The following is an 18,398-nucleotide window of genomic DNA, read 5'->3' on the forward strand; positions in this document are numbered from 1 at the left end:
AATTTTATATTTTGTAGTATGTTACAAATTCAAATCTGAACCACGTGAATGTTCTATTAATGTAGAGAGAAAACGAGAAAGATTCCTAAAGATAGTGGGGAGGTGTAGGGTATTTTTGGAATAAAGAAAATAGTGGGAAAGTGTAAAATATTTTTGAAATAAATTAAATTAATGGAGAAGTACAGGTCCCACTTGAGGAGGTGTAGGGAGCAACACCCTTTGGGCTTTAGGGAGAGATCAGCCCCCTCCTTTGACCCAAATAAAAAAAGGCTCTTTTGACCAAGGGCTTCCCTGCAAAAAGAAAGAAATTGGCAAGGGTCAAACAATAAAAAGAGAGAATGAAAGTCCATAATAGCAAAAAGAAATTTTATTTTTATTTTTTGAATATTTTTCTAAAGAGTAAAGAAATTATTTCTTTAAAAAACCAATTTTATTTTCTAAAAAGAGAAAATTAAATATATTTTCATTAAAGACCTATTTTTATCCTATTTACACTAATTTATTATATTTCTAGATAATTAGAAGCTAAAGATACCTAATAGAAGAGTTTTATCACAGGAAAATAGGAAAAACTGGGGACTTTTTAAGAAGTTTGTCTTTTCTTGTTTTCGTAAGTTGTAAATGTTTAAAAAATTGGTGTTCGGTGATTTGATTTTTTGTATCTAGTTTCGTCATGTTAGTTGTTTCAAAAATTATACATATATGCTACTATGATATCAAGAGCTAATTAGTTTCTAGCTTACTAGCATCTATTTTTCGAGACGTGCTCTCCATCAAGACTTTTCAAAATATTTCGCACTATATTGATGGTTGTTACCAAAACTATTATTAAAAATATTATAGTACAAATTATATCTACTATTTACCACTCAGGTTTATAGCATATTACCACTCTCCCAATCATTACTCTAATACTCTGGATAGAATCTTCAAGGACATAGAGATAAGTCCCCTGTACATTTATGTTCCATTGTTTCTTTTTATTAGTTTTTGAATGATGATCATCGTGATGGTTTGTGTGATCACGTGTGTGATGATGCTCATCTTTTTCTTATTTTGCATCATGATGGGTAGAAACTATAAATCCATGATTGTGGCCATGTCCATGTCCATGTCTATGACCATGATCATGACCTAATAACAAAGCTATGGTGATAATAACCACGAGACCAAATGCGGAAACTAAAAACATTAAGAAACCATTCACGCTTTTAAGACCAAAAATGATTTTATTAATGACTTCATATACTAGAATACCAACAAGCAACCATATTAATTGAATAGAAACAAGACACCAAGAATTTCCCATCCAGCAGCCCACAAAGAAAATAAGGAGATGTCAAAGGTTGCAACATCAGAAAGCAAATGTGATGCATCAGTCAGTATAGAAAGATTATCAGCTTTGATGCCACCAACCACTTCAACAGTCATAAAAATAACACAAATGATCATTGTCATAAGGAGCTTTCGCATGGAAGTTAATCTTTCTTCAGAATCTTTGGAGATGGATCCGGCATTTGCAAACCCACATGGTGCTTCCCCAAAAATATTTCTTCCGCCATCAAGAAAATCTCCATTCATCTCAATAATTTGTGTTTGCTGAGAGCTTTGTGCTTCCATCTGCAATACATACAAAAATACAATAACTTGTGTGATTGCTTCCTGATTTTGATTATGAATCCTTCTTTCATTCACACTCTTAATATAGCATTGTTTGTTCAAAAATATCAGTTGACCAAATTTTTCAGAAATAAAACCATAACAAATATATTTTTAATATAATTATCCTAAAGATCAATGAATGTAGTATATATTATAAATTATAAATAAATAGTTGCATATTTTTTATGCATATATTAATTACTCCATTTAATAGGTACATATTGTAAATTAAAAATTTTAAAGTTAGCATATTAATGTTTTCAAATCATTATTCTTACAATTCTGCATTCTTAGAATTTTTATCAAAAAATATAAGCAAAATGTATCAGTAATATTTTAAAAATACTTATGCATATTTATGTATAATTAAATAAATTATTTATTAGACTATTTTTGTTAAAACATCTTTATTAGAATTGAGAAATATTTTTAGAAAAATATATTTTTTTAAATAAATTGCATTTTAATTACAGAATAAGTCAACGTTGAATATAGAAACATATCAATTTTGTATTAATTAACTTATTCAACGTTATAATTTGTAATTGAATAACATTATAAAAAAGTGTTACATTATATTAGTTGGGAAAATATTTTCCATTTAGAAAGTCCTAACATGATAAGACCACTCTTAGTTGCGTTGACTTTCATCAATTTTTTAAAGACATGGAACTTGGAGGTTGTATACAGTATCTGAGATATGGCCGCACACATTGCCACAAACCCAATTGAGGGAAAATCTCCTCATGGATGCTCTTTCAAACAAGTTGAGGTCAGATTCTCAAAAGCATCGAGTAACACATTGATGAACCTAGTGGCCAAAATCACGAGCTATTATTTTGTACCTTAGGACTTCTTCTATATGATGATCTTCATTTTCTTTTTTACAAATACATTATGCTATAACTAATGTAGGAAGTGTAACAAAACATATTAAAAAAAAAAGAAAAAAAAAGAACAATCCAGTTAATAAATCTTTCAATAAAAAGAAGGAAGATAAAAGTATACGAGAGTGAAGAAAATGAAGGAAGAGAATGATGTGTGCGTGTGTGTGCATGCATGCGTTCGTGTGTGTTATGAGTAGACTCATATAACAAAGAATAATTTTTTAATTAATTTTAATTAATATATGCAAGCCTGGTATGCTTCAATTGAGAAATATTTTTAGAAAAATATATTTTCTAAAATAAATTGCATTTTACAGAATAAGTCAACGTTGGATATAAAAACATATAAATTTTGTATTAATGAACTTATCCTACGTTATAATTTGTAACTTAATAACATTATAAAAAAGTGTTACATTAGATTAGTTGGGAAAAGATTTTCCATTTAGAGAGTCCTAACATGATAAGACCACTCGTAGTTGCGTTGACTTTCATCAATTTTTTGAAGAAATGGAACTTGGAGGTTGTATACAGTACCTAAGATATGGCCGCACACATTGCCACAAACCCAGTGGCGGGAAAATCTCCCCATGGATGCTCTTTCAAGCAAGTTGAGGTCAGATTCTCAAAAGCATCGAATAATACATTAATGAACCTAGTGGCCAAAATCACGAGCTATTATTTTGTACCGCAGGGCTTCTTCTCTGTCATGATCTTCATTTTCTTTTTTACAAATACATTTTGCTATAACTAATGTAGGAAGTCTAACAAAAAAGATTTAAAAAAAAAAGGAAAAAAAAAAGAAAAATCCAATTAATAAATCTTTCAATAAAAAGAAGGAAGAGAAAAGTATATGAAAAAGAAGGAAGAGAATGATGTGTACGGGTGTGTGTGCGAGCGTGCGTGCGTGCGTTCGTGTGTGTTATGAGTAGCCTCATATAACAAAGAAGGATTTTTTTAATTAATTTTAAGGGTTAAATATGTGTTTCGTCCCTTAAGTATCACAAGATTTTGGATTTAGTCCATACTCGAAACATTGATGGCTTTTAATCCTTTTAGTTTTGAAACTCATATATTTAGTCCTTAAAATTAAACAGCGTTAGATTTTAACTAACGGCAAGTCAAAATGTGACGTCAGCGTTCTTTTCTCAGTAACTCACCTGTAACGTTGCTTCTTTTTTTCTTCTTTTTGTCTTCCTATGATTCCATGGCAACTTCCACTTTCACCTCCTTCATTTCCACCCCAACGTCTCCTTCCTCTTTCGTCGGAGATACATTCTTCGTGACCTCCGTCGGGGATACATTCTTCGTGACCTCCGTCGACTCCGTTTGCTACTTCACCATTCCTTTATTAGGGAGATTAACCTAGCCAAGCTTCAGTGTGAAGGGTATAACAGTGCTTATAGCGTTGCTCCGCTTAAGGTTGATGGGCCAGGCGGGTGGTCCTATGGGATCCGTGTTAGATACTCCCTTCAGGGGAATGATGAGTTTTGTGGCGCCTGTGAAGCCATCGGTGGCACCTGTGGCTATGGTTCCGATGGGATTAGACAGGTCTGTATGTGCGGGGACTTGAACTCCACCTCTAACTGTGATTCACATTCCTCCATTTACCAACTTTTTCCTTAATTAATCATCATTTCTTTCAAATAAAAAAAATAAAATAATGCTTAATGGTTTTTCATACTCGTTCTGTAAATTTTACAATTGGCTTACTGTCAGGAGCAACACATGATCAAGTATTAGCAGGTATTGGCACTAAAGACTCTGTTTTCGAAAAAAAGAAGAAGAAAAATTACAGTATAACTTAAGTTCTCTAAACTTTATTTACATTAACTATTAGAATAAATTGATGAATTAAAATTACACAGTTATTGTATTAGGAGAGCCAATCATACAATTATTATATTAGTGGCTAAATCTTTATTTAAAATATTTACAGAAAAATGTCAGTGTTTTTACTTTTTTATTAAAATATTTTAAATTAAGATATGAAGTGAAAACAATGAGACTCTTAGTTTTCCCTTTTAAGGAATCATTTACCATTGGAGAGAAATTGATGTTTTTTTTTTGTACAGGACTATTGACTATTGACGTATGTGGTATTGTAGATGACGAGCAATCAGATTTCAAAAGTAGGATATGTATAGCATGTGAGACTGTCATCGTGAAATGGGTCACGTGTTCCATATGTAAATGCCATTTTTTTGCTGAAGACGGTGGTCATACAATGAGAGTGAGAGTGAGTTTTGATTTTTATTCCGTGTTCCCCATCTAGAGGCTTACTCAAACATTATTCCAAAGTGCAGGGTGGCCGCAACCATATTGGAGTGCGAAGGTGTAGTCTATGCTTATGTTGCCGCAATATGAACGATATGTGTTGGGGTGGCACCAACTTAGAGGGATTGTATATGCTGCCCAGAGAAACCACACTCCATTTCAGAAGAAATATTGTTTGTTGAACTAAGATAAAGCAACAATGGAGGAGCATACGGGACAAAGGTCATGAAGAATGTGTTGCCGGAAAAAAAGCGGACGGAGTCGTTGGGAGTGGAGACGAAGGAGGTGAAGGTGGAAGTTGCCATGGAGTCACAAGAGGATAAAAAAAAGAAAAAAAAAAGCAACTCTACGATGAGTTACTGAGAGAAGAAGGCTGACGTCACATTTAGCTCACCGTTCGTCAAAATCTAACACCGTTCAATTTTAAGGATTAAATATATGAGTTTCAAAACTAAGAGGACTAAAAGCCATCAATGTTTCGAGTAGGGACTAAATCCAAAATCGTGTGATACTTAAGGGACGAAACACATATTTAACCCTAATTTTAATTAATATATGCAAGCCTTTGTGGTGGTATGCTCCACTCTGGGAATAACCCAACGACCCCCATTTTCCTTCACGTTTTCAACGTCCGACCGAATACTAAATAGGGATGGGTGTCCCTAATTTCTGTTGAGAAGAAATGGTTGTTTAAACTTTTTTTTTATTCTTTTAAAGGGTTTAAGACTAAGTATATTTTAAAGTCGTAATAAAGGAATTTGGTAGCTCGGAGTTTCTTGACAAGTCAACCTCCCTTTGTTTCCTTTTTTATTGGACAAGGACCCCTCATAAGCTAGTGTCTTAGCCGCTCGGTTCTATGACTCCAGCTGAAGTTGAAGTAGTCAGGGTCATAAATGGTTTTCCCCATCGCCTCTCCGCCCGTGGCCTTATTGAATGCCTTGGTCACGAGGAATTCAATGAACTGACGTTCGGTATGGTATTTTTCCTTTATCATTTTACTTTGTGATTTTATCTTAACTTGGCTAAATTTGTGTCTTCATTTAACACATCATGTCCGCTCCTACTCCCAAGAAGAGTGCCTTCTTTGCATCCAAGAAGAATATGGGTACCTCGTTATCCAAGGCTCGGGAACCCCGATCGGGCTCCTCTAGTCATGCAACTCAACCTTTAAAGAATCGTCCAAACCTCATTCAGATGACGCCAAAGGCCAAGATCTCTCAACCTACTCTTGTGGTGGATCTCGAGCGGCCTTCTTGGCTACTACTACCTCTACCATCCCTCATTGGGAGAAGATGAAGAGGCCTCACAAGGAAGGAAAGAAATCTTCTTCTAAGAGAAGTCAACGAGAAGGCGGTACCCCTCGACCTCTACTAGGTGACATCTTTGGAACCGAGATTCATATTGGCCAAAAGGCCAATTTCCACATGAACTCGGTCGAGCGCACGATCATTGAGCAGATGTTTAAAAAAGACATAACAAACGCTACCTTGGAGCTATCGTCCCATGCGACCATGCTGAATTGGTATTTGGTCGAATTTGCCAACCAGAGGGGTGTCGAAGAGTTGCAAGCTGAGCTAATTGAGGAGAAAAAGACTTTCACTGAGCTTCACTTTCAACTAAAAGAGGCAACAACCGCCCATGCGGGGTGTGAAAAACATCAGGTGGACCTCCAGGCCAAATTAGAAGAGGCACACCAGGAGCGGAAGGAAGCGGTGGAGAAGGCCTAGATCACCCACATGAAGTGTGACCGGATGGTTGAGGAATACAAAAAGTTCAAAGGGAAGATGGATGAGCTAGCCAAGGAGCACCAAAGGCTGCTCACAAAAAAGGCTTAATTGAGCATAGCGAATAAGAGCCTCACTACCAAGCTAGTGGAGGCGAACGGGCAACTGAAAGACCTTAATGATTTCATCGTGACTAAGAACGAAAAAGGCTTCAACAAGGCCCTTTTTCATGTGGTTCTTCTCTTGGTAGTCGATCTGGTGGCCAAAGGTTTTGACGTTATGAATGACATCCATGAGGGGGAACCTGGTTCCATTGGAAGAGATGTCGGGTAATCTTGGGTTGGACGAGCTAAAAGGCGACAATGGGGCAGACGGGCAGGAAGAGGTGTCGACGGAGGTTGAGGATGACCACGAGGTCAATGATCAATATCTTTCTCTTTTCCTTTGTTTTTTGGGTGGAATTTTTTTGCTAACTTTAGTTCAATTTTTAGCTTGTTTCATTTTTTAGATATAGTTGGGTGGAAAACACTGAACATTATGAAGTTTTTGCTTCATCGGCACCTCAACACAATTTTATATACCCCAATTTAAACATGAAAATAATCGATTTGCTTTCAATCTTCTCAATTTGCCTTCGCTATTTTTTACAAGTTACAATTATCCGTGTTAGCCATTCGGTCGGATATGATTTAGCTAAGTCGTGCCACTTTCTAGGTTTTAATAAAGGTATTAGTTTTTCAGTTGATTGATCATTCTTAATCCCGTTTTTCGGGTTCATATAGGTTGAATGGTAACGGTTCTTTTGAGAACTCGTTCACCAACTCTGCTATCTGTGGTAGTGATGGTCGAGTGACAGTGGTTCATTATGGGAACTCGTCATTCACCACTCGGTCGAGTTGGTAGTGGTTCCTTTCGGAACACTCCGTTCACCAACTCTGCTATTTGTGTTCATGATGGCCAAGCGACAATGGTTTACTACGGGAACTTGTATTTCACTGCTCGGTCGAGTTGGTAGTGGTTCCTTTTGGAACTCTCCATTCACCAACTATGTTTCTCTATGCGCTATGATATTGCATCTGATGACATCAAAATCCTCGTTGAATTGATTCAATGAGATATACAAAGAACATTGCACTTTTTAACTGAAATATAACTTTAGATGGGACACGTTCCATGTATTAGGGATAGCTTTGCCGTTTGGAAGGGCCCAGCGGTAGGCTTCGTTCTCTAGATCTTCAACTACTTTGAAGGGACCGTCCCAATTGGTCGCTAGCTTCCCATGTCCTGTCACCCGCCTCGCCTTGCTGGATTTCCTCCATACCAAGTCTCCTTCTCAGAAGCTTTTGGGCTTCACTTTGGTATTGTATCTTTTCTCGATCAACCTTTTGCATGCTTCCGTCCGAATGGTCACGACTTCCCTCCGCTCTTGCAAAGTATTGATCTCTATTCTCAATTCCTCTTCATTTAGCCAGACACCCTTCTTCTCCCCCAATCTTCTCTTAGGCTCTGTCACGATTGTTTTATTGATAGCCTCGACTTGACCATTTGTTTGGGGGTGCTCTACCGAGCTGGTGATGTGCTTGATTCCCAAGGTCTTATAAAACTCAGCAAGCCTCTGGTCTATGATCTACATTCCATTGTTCGTGATGACCATTCCGGATAGTCCGAAACGACATATTAGTTTTTACACAAACTTTTGCACCTGTTGAGTCGTGATTGTCACCAGTGCGTCCACTTCCACCCACTTGGTGAAGTAATCGATGGTCACCAGCAGAAACTTCTTCTGGGCTTGACCGGTCGAGAAGGGTCCAACTATGCTATGCAGAACGAATGGGGGAGCATGTACATTATTGGCGTGTACTTGTCAAGGGAGGAGTTTTGTACGAAAAGCTTTGTGTCTTCTTCCATGGTGGCTAGTAGTAGCCAGCCCTGATCGCCCTGGCCTTCAGTGTTTGATGTTTAGTATGGATTTCGTAAACGCCATTATGGATCTTGTCTAGTACGTACCAGGCCTCTGTTTCTGGGAGGCATTTGAGGAGGAGTGTCGTGAAGCCTCTTATATACAGCTTCCCCTGATTAAGACTTTCAGATGGTCCTCAAATATCAATTTGGTCCTCAAGTTTCAAGTTGTCTTAATTGGGTCCTAATTTTCTAAAATGTACCTAATAAATAAGTTTGTTCTGTGGACAAAAACGATGTTAAGATGTGTTGATGTGGCATAGGTGATGTGGCTGAGTTTATTATGTGGAATTAATTTTGTACTTAATGTAATTTGTTTATTTTTATTTAATTTATTTCATGGAATTAATTTTTTATTGTTTCTTAACATTTAAGGATTTGTTCTACATTTCAAATTGGGAATTTTCATCAGAGATTTGAAAAGGAAGAGAACAAAAGACGAAGACATTTCATTTGTTTGATAAGGATCTGAAGACGAATGATTTGGAGAGCAAGAGAACAAAAGACAAACGCAATGTTTCAAAACACCTAGGGCACGAAGGTTTACAACAGTTGAGGTGAGTTTCATTTCTTTGGTGCTTGGGTGTTTCATTTATGTTTTGGATAGGAAATGGGTTTTGTGTGTAGAAGTTATGATCCCTCGTTTATGTCTTGTTGTGTGTTATGGTCCCCTATTTTGTTTTGATATGTGTAGAATTGTGCGTTGATTGTCCCTCATTAACCTATTTCAGTGATATAACACCTCAACAATATATTAATAATCTAGATATAATATAGCAACTATCAGAATACATACTAAATATTCACGTAATTAATTAACTTAATGTTACATATTTATTATTTTTCACCAAACATTTAAAAATTGTGACTGCAACTCTAATTCACTTAACCTTTGAATTCACACCGCAACTCTAACCATCCCATCTAAGGGAATGTTAAAATAAAGTAATACAATACCTATTTAATTTGTTCCTCATATGATAATCTGGATAAGACATATAATTGAAAAGAATAATGATACTTGGACAACATTTTTTTTGTTAAAAAAATGCACATGTATGGTATGAGAAAAACTAACGTCACCAATGAATAAGTATCAAATGAACAAGGCTGCCTGTAAATGCAATATTGGGAAGTTGATACATTTACATTTATTTAACATGATTTTTATAATTTAAAAAAAATTAAAAATAAAAAAATAGTGTCAATTGAATATAAAAAATTTATGTATTATGATTTCTGTTTTTATAATGAGAGTAAAAAATAAAGTGTTAATTGAGTATAGAAATTAAAAATGATAAAAATAATTTTATTCGTTAATATTTATAAATAAAATTAATGATGGATGGTAAGTATTCGTGAATACTCATATAACAAGTAAAAAATATTTTTTTTTTACTGTAAATCGACTTACAAATAAAGTATTTTTGACCCAACCCATTCTCATCTTACAAAAAATGTTTTAAAGCATATATTCTTGCAAATAATATTTAAATTTCAGATATCACAATGGCATATTAGTTTGGAAGATTTGCACTTGAAAATTAGCTAAAGTTGTGACCAGCTTAAAAAATAACCATTACTTTGTTAATCAACTAAATAAAACACGGATAATGATATTTAGACAACATTTTTTTTTACAACATTAACCATTCACAGATTGACACGTAATCAATGTTCAAATGTTGTAAAAAAAATGTTGTCTAAATATCATTATCTATAAAACACTCAACGCTCACTTGATTAACCAATTCTCAAAATTTCCAACTACTACATAAATTTTCACTTAAAATTTCTTCAATAATAAAAAAAAAAATTATTGCTAATATAATTGCTAATATTTCGTAACCTAACTAATAACAAATCCTCTTCCCAACTTCCACAAACCTGCAACCATTTATTTATATATATTTCAAATTCCAAATCATAATTGCCAAAATTATATACTATGTGGAAAAAATAATGATATAACAATAATAATAATAAAACAATTTACACAGCAAAAGCATTATTTGGTATACATTAAAGAATAGAAGAAAAAAAGAAAGAGATTATACTTCATATTTATTACATTGTTATTTGATATTTGTATTATTTAATAGTCATTTGTCTTTATTTTTTATAGTATTTTAAATTGCAAGTTGTAATATTATATATGGAATATCCATGGCTTATGAATTCTAACTAGTCGGCCATAGTAGATGACAGCCCAATAGTCCTGAAAACTATTGAGCCCAAGCCCAAATACAGTTCCTTATTCCCAACCCATATACCCAATCAGGTTCATTTTCTTATTAGCTATAAGATTAGTAATTTATAATACAGGGTTTAACTATTGATGATAAACAAGTCAATTTAAAAATAACTTATCACTCAATTAATAAATCAATAACTAATTTTAAATAATACAATAATTTTAAATAATCATAACTAATTTTAATAATGTCGATGGGGGAAAAAATGTTTAGTCAGTTTGGAATCAGTTTTCAACTCAAATTCAAAGGTTAGAATATACCCCAAATATCAATTCCTGGTTGGAATAATGAATATTATAATTTAAAAAAAAAATATGTAAACAATTTTTTGTGTAATGGTCTCATAATGTCGTTAAAAAAAATTATACAATCAATAATAGAACTATATTTAGAATAATTATTATAAAAATCTGCAATTATCTTGAATTGAATACAATATAAAAAAAAAGTATACTAATTTAAAATAAACGATTATCGTTGTGTAGAACTTTGTTTATGTTCATTACTTTGGACTTATTATAGGTAGTTTTACAACAGAAGTTAATTAAGGAGAATTTTTGCCAGCTATTAAATAACAAAAAAAGTAATTTTTTCTCACTGGTTCCTATGCTTTTCACATATATTTCATCAATTATATATATATATATATATATATATATATATATATATATATATATATATATATATATATATAATATAGATGATAAATAACATGTAAAAAGAATATAAATATAATTAAAAAATAATTATGAAAGAAAGTTAAATAAACTATTTTAATGTATTTTGGCAAACACTCTTTTGCGTTGAAAAAATTAATTTAAAAACTAGTTAAATGACTTGATAATTAATTTATTGGTTTTACCAAACATCTACTATAAAATAGAATTAAGTTTTACATAAATAAATTTAAAAACATAAAAATTAATAGAGATGGAGATTTAAGAACTTAAAACTAAATAGAAAAGGAAATTTATTATTGAGAAGGATAATTCCCTAAGTTGAACTAGTAAATCTTTCTCTTCTAATTTTTCACTATCAAGAAATATTCAATAAAAGATTAAATTTAGTGTTCTCTCTGTACGGTTACATGGCTGATGTTATAGACTCGTTTGATATAATCTATAACTTTGTCCAGCATCATGTCTACATCTGCTTCACGTCTGATTTTAACATGACAAGATAATACAACCTTTTCTGCTGTAATGTTCCATATATGCAGTTTATGTGTTTTCCATCAAGACTTTCAAAATATTTCGCAACATTTTGATGGTTATCAATAAAACTATTACTGAAAATATTAGTATGCAAATTATATCAACTATTTGCCACTCAGGTTCATATCATATTACTCCTCCTCCAATCATTACTCCAATATTCTGGATAGAATCTCCAAGGACATGGAGATAAGTCCCATGTACATTTATGTTGCATGTGCTGCATCAGTCAATATAGCAAGACTGTCAGCTTTGATGCCACCAACCACTTCAACAATCATAAAAATAACACAAATTAACATTGTCATAAGGAGCTTTCGCATGTGGAAGTTGATCTTTCTTTAGAATCCTTGGAGATGGATCCGACATCTGCAAATCCACATGGTGCTTCCCTACAAATCCTTCTTCCGGCATGAGGAAAATCTCCACTCATCTCAATAATTTCCATTTGCTGAGAGCTTTCTGCTTCCATCTACAATAAAGGATTCCGGCACGAGAAGAAAAAGTAACTGTGTATATGTTTTCTGTATCACTTATTTATATAAGGGTCCACCAGTATATACAAACTATAGAACTGAAACCAAAAGCTATGGAAAAGCAATAGTGGAATAGCTGCCAAATGTAACAGCTTTACTAGTTTGGCTTAACTATACCTATGGTTCAAAAACATTCTAATATACAATACATAAAAAAATATAACATTTACTAGTTTGGCTTATACTGCATGCGCTCATAAGCTAGATGTACATTTGTAGAGATTGTTTCAGTTGTTGGAGCACCCTGCACATGCACCTGCCCTTGAGTTGGCAGCCAAGATATTATCTGAAGAAGATGACAGAAAGAGGTCGGCTAATATGCAAAATTGGAAGTATGAGAGATTATTTTCTCAAACCTCCAAACAAAGAATTGCTAGCAGTTATAGCCAAGAAGATAGATACATCATGCTGGAGATGTAACAAAGATTCGGCAAATTTCCAACCTGGTTGGCAACAACTATGATTGGCTAGAGAGGAAAGCTGACATCATAGTAACTGACTGCAAAAAGAACAAGAGTAAAACTTACACACATTTAATCCTTATATTGAGTATGACGTTGGGAAAAAGCTGGATTTAAGTATCGTGAATGTAGTGATCAATAAAGTGGTTTGATGTATATGATAGTTTATACTGATTAGGTTTATGTCAAGAATAATAAATTTGGTTCATTAGATTTATTAAAATATTGGTATGTTAGTGCAGAATGGTTATGGTAAAAAATGTTTAAACATGTAATGCATTGACTTGAGATTGAAAGTGTAATAAATAACTACAATGAATGAAATAATAATAAAATAATTTAAGCATTATTACGTATATACTAAAGAATAGAAAAAGAAAAATGAAATTATACTTCATATTTTCTAAACTGTTATTTGATATTTGTGTTTAATAGTCTATTTGTCCTTACACTGGTACCAATTATATTTGATGTTGATGACATTTTAAATTTTATTATGTTTTGGTTTTATTAAGAAAAGATTTCGACTTGCGTTCTATTTTTTTTTTAAGAAATTGTAAGTAAAAGTTTAATATCTATTTTGATTTTTGGAAAGAGATTTTATGTAGTAGTTGGAAAATTTAAGAATTAATTAATTTGAGTAATTTGAGTAATTTAAGAATTAATTAATTTGATTAATTAATTAATTAATTTTTGTTTCTGTTTTCACTTTACAATCTAATTTTCTCTAAAAATTCCTTTTCTCTTTATAAAACTCATCAGATTTAACTTTGTTACAGTGATAGAAGTAGAACAAAACAAGATGATAAGGTAAAGTTTGTATCTTACTTATATATTATAATTTGATCAAAACTTTCAACCTACTGCTTCAATTAAAAGTATGAATATATATTTAAACAATAATTTGGAAATAATATAACAACAGTGAATACATACTAAATATTCACCTAATTATTTAATCTAATTTTATATAACTTTATTTTTCATCAACATTTAAAAATCGCGACTCCAACTCTAAATTTACACAACATCGAAATTCCCAACGTAACTCTAACCATCCAATTTAAGGGATTTCATGTTAAAATAAAATAACAAAATATTTAATTTGCATCTCATATGAATATTAGGATACATAATTGAAAAAAATGGGTGCATTTACATTTACTTAACATGATTTTTATAATTTTTTTTAATGATAAATAAATGTAAAAAATTTATGTATGAGAATATTTTCTTTTTATAATAGAAGAGTAAGAAATAAAGTATTAAATTAAAAATGACAAAAATATCTTAATTTGTGAATAAAATATAAGAATTTATTATTCATATATAACGGATAATAAATATTTTAATACTTATTTATAAATGGATTTAGATATGAATATAACACGGTATCTATAAATATTTATTATTTATGTAAACAATTAAAATAAAAAATTAATTTATATTTTATTATGTTACTTTGTTATAATTTAGATTATTTATTCTTAGAAATTGATTAGGATTGATTATAGGGACTCAAACTTTCAAGTAAAAGTTTACACGTTCATAGTTTCAACTATTTTTACAAATAAATAAGCTAATGAGAAAGATATAATAAAATATGTTAGCAAAAAGAATAAGATAATGAAATTCATTCTTCAATAAATGATGATAAAAATAAGTTTAAGAATTTATAGGGTTTGATGTGTCTCGTAACTAAATGCATTGTAGAAATATTTAAGTTAGAAGAAAGTTTTTATTTTTTTATCACAGTACAATTAGTTTATTTTAAAGTGATATTCAAAACAAGTCTTCTATAGAAGGAATTATAACATAACAGTTTCCCTTATATCAATATTTTTTTAAATAATTTTTTTTATATTGTATATAATAAAAACCTTAAAAGTTTAATGCACTTGCTTCTTCACCACTAATTTTATTATTTAGTTATTTTAGATTTAGAAATAGATTAGGATGGATTATAGGGATTCAAAATTTCAAGTAAAATTTTTATACGTTAATAGTTTCAATTATCTCTTACAAATAAATAAGTTTTAAAATTGTTGAGAAATATATAATAAAATATATTGGTAAAAGAAGGTGATGAAAATCATTCTTCAATAGTAAATTTTGGAGATGATAAAAATAAGTTTAGGAATTTATTGTATTTAATGTTCCGCGTAACTAAATAGACTTAAGAAGTATTTAGGTTAGAAGAAAATTTTAATTTTTTTTATCACAATACAGATAATTTCTTTTAAATAGTTATTCAAAACAAGTCTTCTATAAAAGAAATTATAACATATCAATTTCGCTTATATCAGCATTTTGTTAAAATAATCTATTTTATATTGTATATAACAACAATCTTTAAAGTTTAATGCCACTTCCTTCCTCACCACTAATTTTATTATTTAGTTACTTTACATTTAGAAATGGATTAGGATTGATTATATGAATTCAAAATTTCAAGTAAAATTTTTATACGTTCATATTTCAATTATTTTTTACAAATAAATAAGTTTTATAATAGTTGAGAAAGGTATAATAAAATAGAAAGATGTTCAAGAGTAAATTTTTGATAATTAAAACGAAAGATGATAAAAGGTGGAAGTGTCTGAGAATGATGAATAATATTATATAGTTAAAGATGATCCAATATGTATATACAATAGTCCCTTCTATTTTAGAATTCTAATAGCAGAATATAACAAAAAACATAATTGACAAAATAACAGAATGAAAAATATGCAGTGGTGCAAGATTGCAAGTTTGTTACAAAAAGAATATTGTACAAGTTTGTTAGTCTCCCTCAAGCTAGAGAGGAGTGTCAACCATCTCTAGCTTGGACAAGTTTGCATGGAAAAGTCGAGGAGGAAGAGCTTTAGTGAATATATCACCAAGTTGTTGAGATGATGGAACTGGAAGAAGCTTCATTAATCCTGCTTGTGCCTTTTCTTGAACCAAATGGCAATCTATCTCCAAGTGTTTCGTTCTTTCATGAAAGACTGAATTTGTAGTAATGTGTAAAGCACTTTGATTATCACAATAAAGTGTTGCTGACTTAGAACACTGGATTTTGAGATCATTGAGAAGGTAAGTTAACCATTGCAACTCACAGGTACTAGTAGCAAGGGCTCTATATTATGCTTCAGAGGAAGAACGAGACACAATATTCTGTTTTTTGGTTTTCCGAGAAATTAAAGAGTTTCCTATGAAGAAACAATAACCTATGATTGATCGGCATGTGGAGACGCAGGTTGCCCAATCGGCATCACTAAACCCAATTAGGTGGATTGAAGATTTCCGTTTGAAGTAGAGCCCCTTGTTTGGACAACCTTTCAAGTATTTAAGAACTTTTTTTGCAACACCTAAATGAGACGTTGCAGGTTTTGCCATGAACTATAACTTAATTGCTGAGTCGCAAAGACAATGTCTGGACGAGTCGTTGTGAGATAAATCAAACGACCAATGTGACGCCTATAGGATAGGGGATCATCAAGTAATTCACGTGAATTAGCTTGTTTTAAACGAAGAGAGTTATCCATAGGAGTGGAACTCGATTTACAACCCAATAATCCTGAATCTGAAAGCAACTCAAGGCAATATTTTTGTTGAGATACAAAGATGCCATCATCATACCTGTTTACTTCTAATCCTAGAAAATATTTGAGTTCCCCAAAATCTTTAATTCGAAAATTGGATTGAAGTATATGATTGAGCTTTGTTATATTAGTGGGAGAGTTGCTAGTTAAAACAATATCATCAACGTATATCAATAAACCAGTAAATTTCCCTTTTTCATGCTTGATAAACAAGCTGTGATCAGCATGCGATTGTGAATAACCAGATGAGAGAAGAAGGTTAAAGAGTTTGTCATACCATTTTTGACTTGCTTGTTTTAGCCCATAGAGAGATTTTTTGAGCTTGCAACACTGTGAGGAGTCATACCCTTATAGACCTTGAGGAATCGTCATGTAAACCTCCTCGGACAAGTCACCGTGTAGAAAGGCATTACTAACATCCAATTGTTGCAATTCCTAATTATTTATGGAAGCTAGGGCAAGGATAACTCGTATGGTAGCCATTTTAACCATTGGAGAAAAGGTTTTGAAAAACTTTATCCCTTCAACTTGAGAGAATCCTTTCGCAACAAGCCTCGCCTTATATTGTTCCACACTCCCATTTGGTTTCCTTTTGATTTTGTAAACCCATCTACATCCTATGGGCTTGACATTCTTAAGAGTGTCCACAATCTCCCAAGTTTTGTTCAGCTTTAAAGCCTCAATTTCATCCTTCATGGCTTCTTTCCAACACGGCTTCAAAATTGCTTCTTGATAGCTTCAGGTCTCAATCTCAGAAGTAAGGTTCATGACATAATGATGCTCAGACTCAATAATGAAAGAAATACTAGATTGAATAGGATACATGCATGTTGACAATGATTGATTTGATTTGGTCTCTATGTTGTAGCAAACAAAATCCGCAAGTCGAACATTGGGTTTAGAGCCATGAGTGGTTCGTCTTGGTATGAAAGGAATAGGGTTTGGATGAGGTCATGAAGAGATATGTGGTGATATTGACTCGGATGGAGAAGTTAATGGCAAAATTTGTGGAGATGATGAGGTTGTTGGGGAAGGTAAGGTTGAGGTAAAATGGGAGTTTGTGATGGAAGTTGGTCCTGAGGTGTAAAATGGAGAGGATCAAAGTCATAGAAGGTCTTGATTTGTGGAGGAAATAACTTTTCTTTTTCTTGGGCTTCATGTTTGTCATTAAAAGGAAAATGGGACTCATAAAAGATAACATCTCTAGAGACAAAAATGTCTTTATTTTGTAAGTTTAAAATAATGTAGCCTTTTGTGCCAAATTGATAGTCGAGAAAAATCCTTCTCTAGACCTAGGATCAAATTTTTGTTTGGGCCCAGTGGTTGAAGCATAACATAAAGAACCAAAAACTCTAAGCATGGAAAATCAGGTTTTTGATTATGAAAAAGTTCATAAGGAGTTTGTTTCTTTGTAACTAGAGAAGGTATACGGTTAATAAGATAAACTGCATGTTTTATTGCATAAGACCAAAAATGTTTGGCCAATTGAGATTGAAACATGAGAGCACGTGCCATTTTAAGGATATGTTGGTGTTTTCTCTCAACCCGCCCATTTTGTTGAGGGGTATAAACACAACTAGTGTGATGTATAATCCCTTTTGAAGTAAAAAAATCTTTAAGAAAAAATTCTGGACCATTATCCGTCCTAATACATTTTATTCTGGAATCAAATTGATTTTCAACTAGAGAAATAAAATTTTGAACATATATTTTTACTTCGGATTTATATTTCATTAAGACAATCCAAGTACATCTACTAAAGTCATCCAAGATAGTTAAAAAATATTTTTCACCATGAATTAAGGCCTTAGAAAAAGGTCCTCAAATGTCCATGTG

At 32.2% G+C, this 18,398-nt stretch overlaps 1 pseudogene; it reads right to left on the minus strand.

Moving 5' to 3' along the window:
- Positions 1-723: 723 nt before the first annotated feature.
- Positions 724-1,620, minus strand: LOC106779362 (annotated as a pseudogene).
- Between the last annotated feature and the right edge of the window lie 16,778 nt (positions 1,621-18,398).

Source organism: Vigna radiata, unplaced genomic scaffold (assembly GCF_000741045.1).
Source record: "Vigna radiata var. radiata cultivar VC1973A unplaced genomic scaffold, Vradiata_ver6 scaffold_194, whole genome shotgun sequence".
In the NCBI taxonomy this organism is placed as follows: Eukaryota; Viridiplantae; Streptophyta; class Magnoliopsida; order Fabales; family Fabaceae; genus Vigna; species Vigna radiata.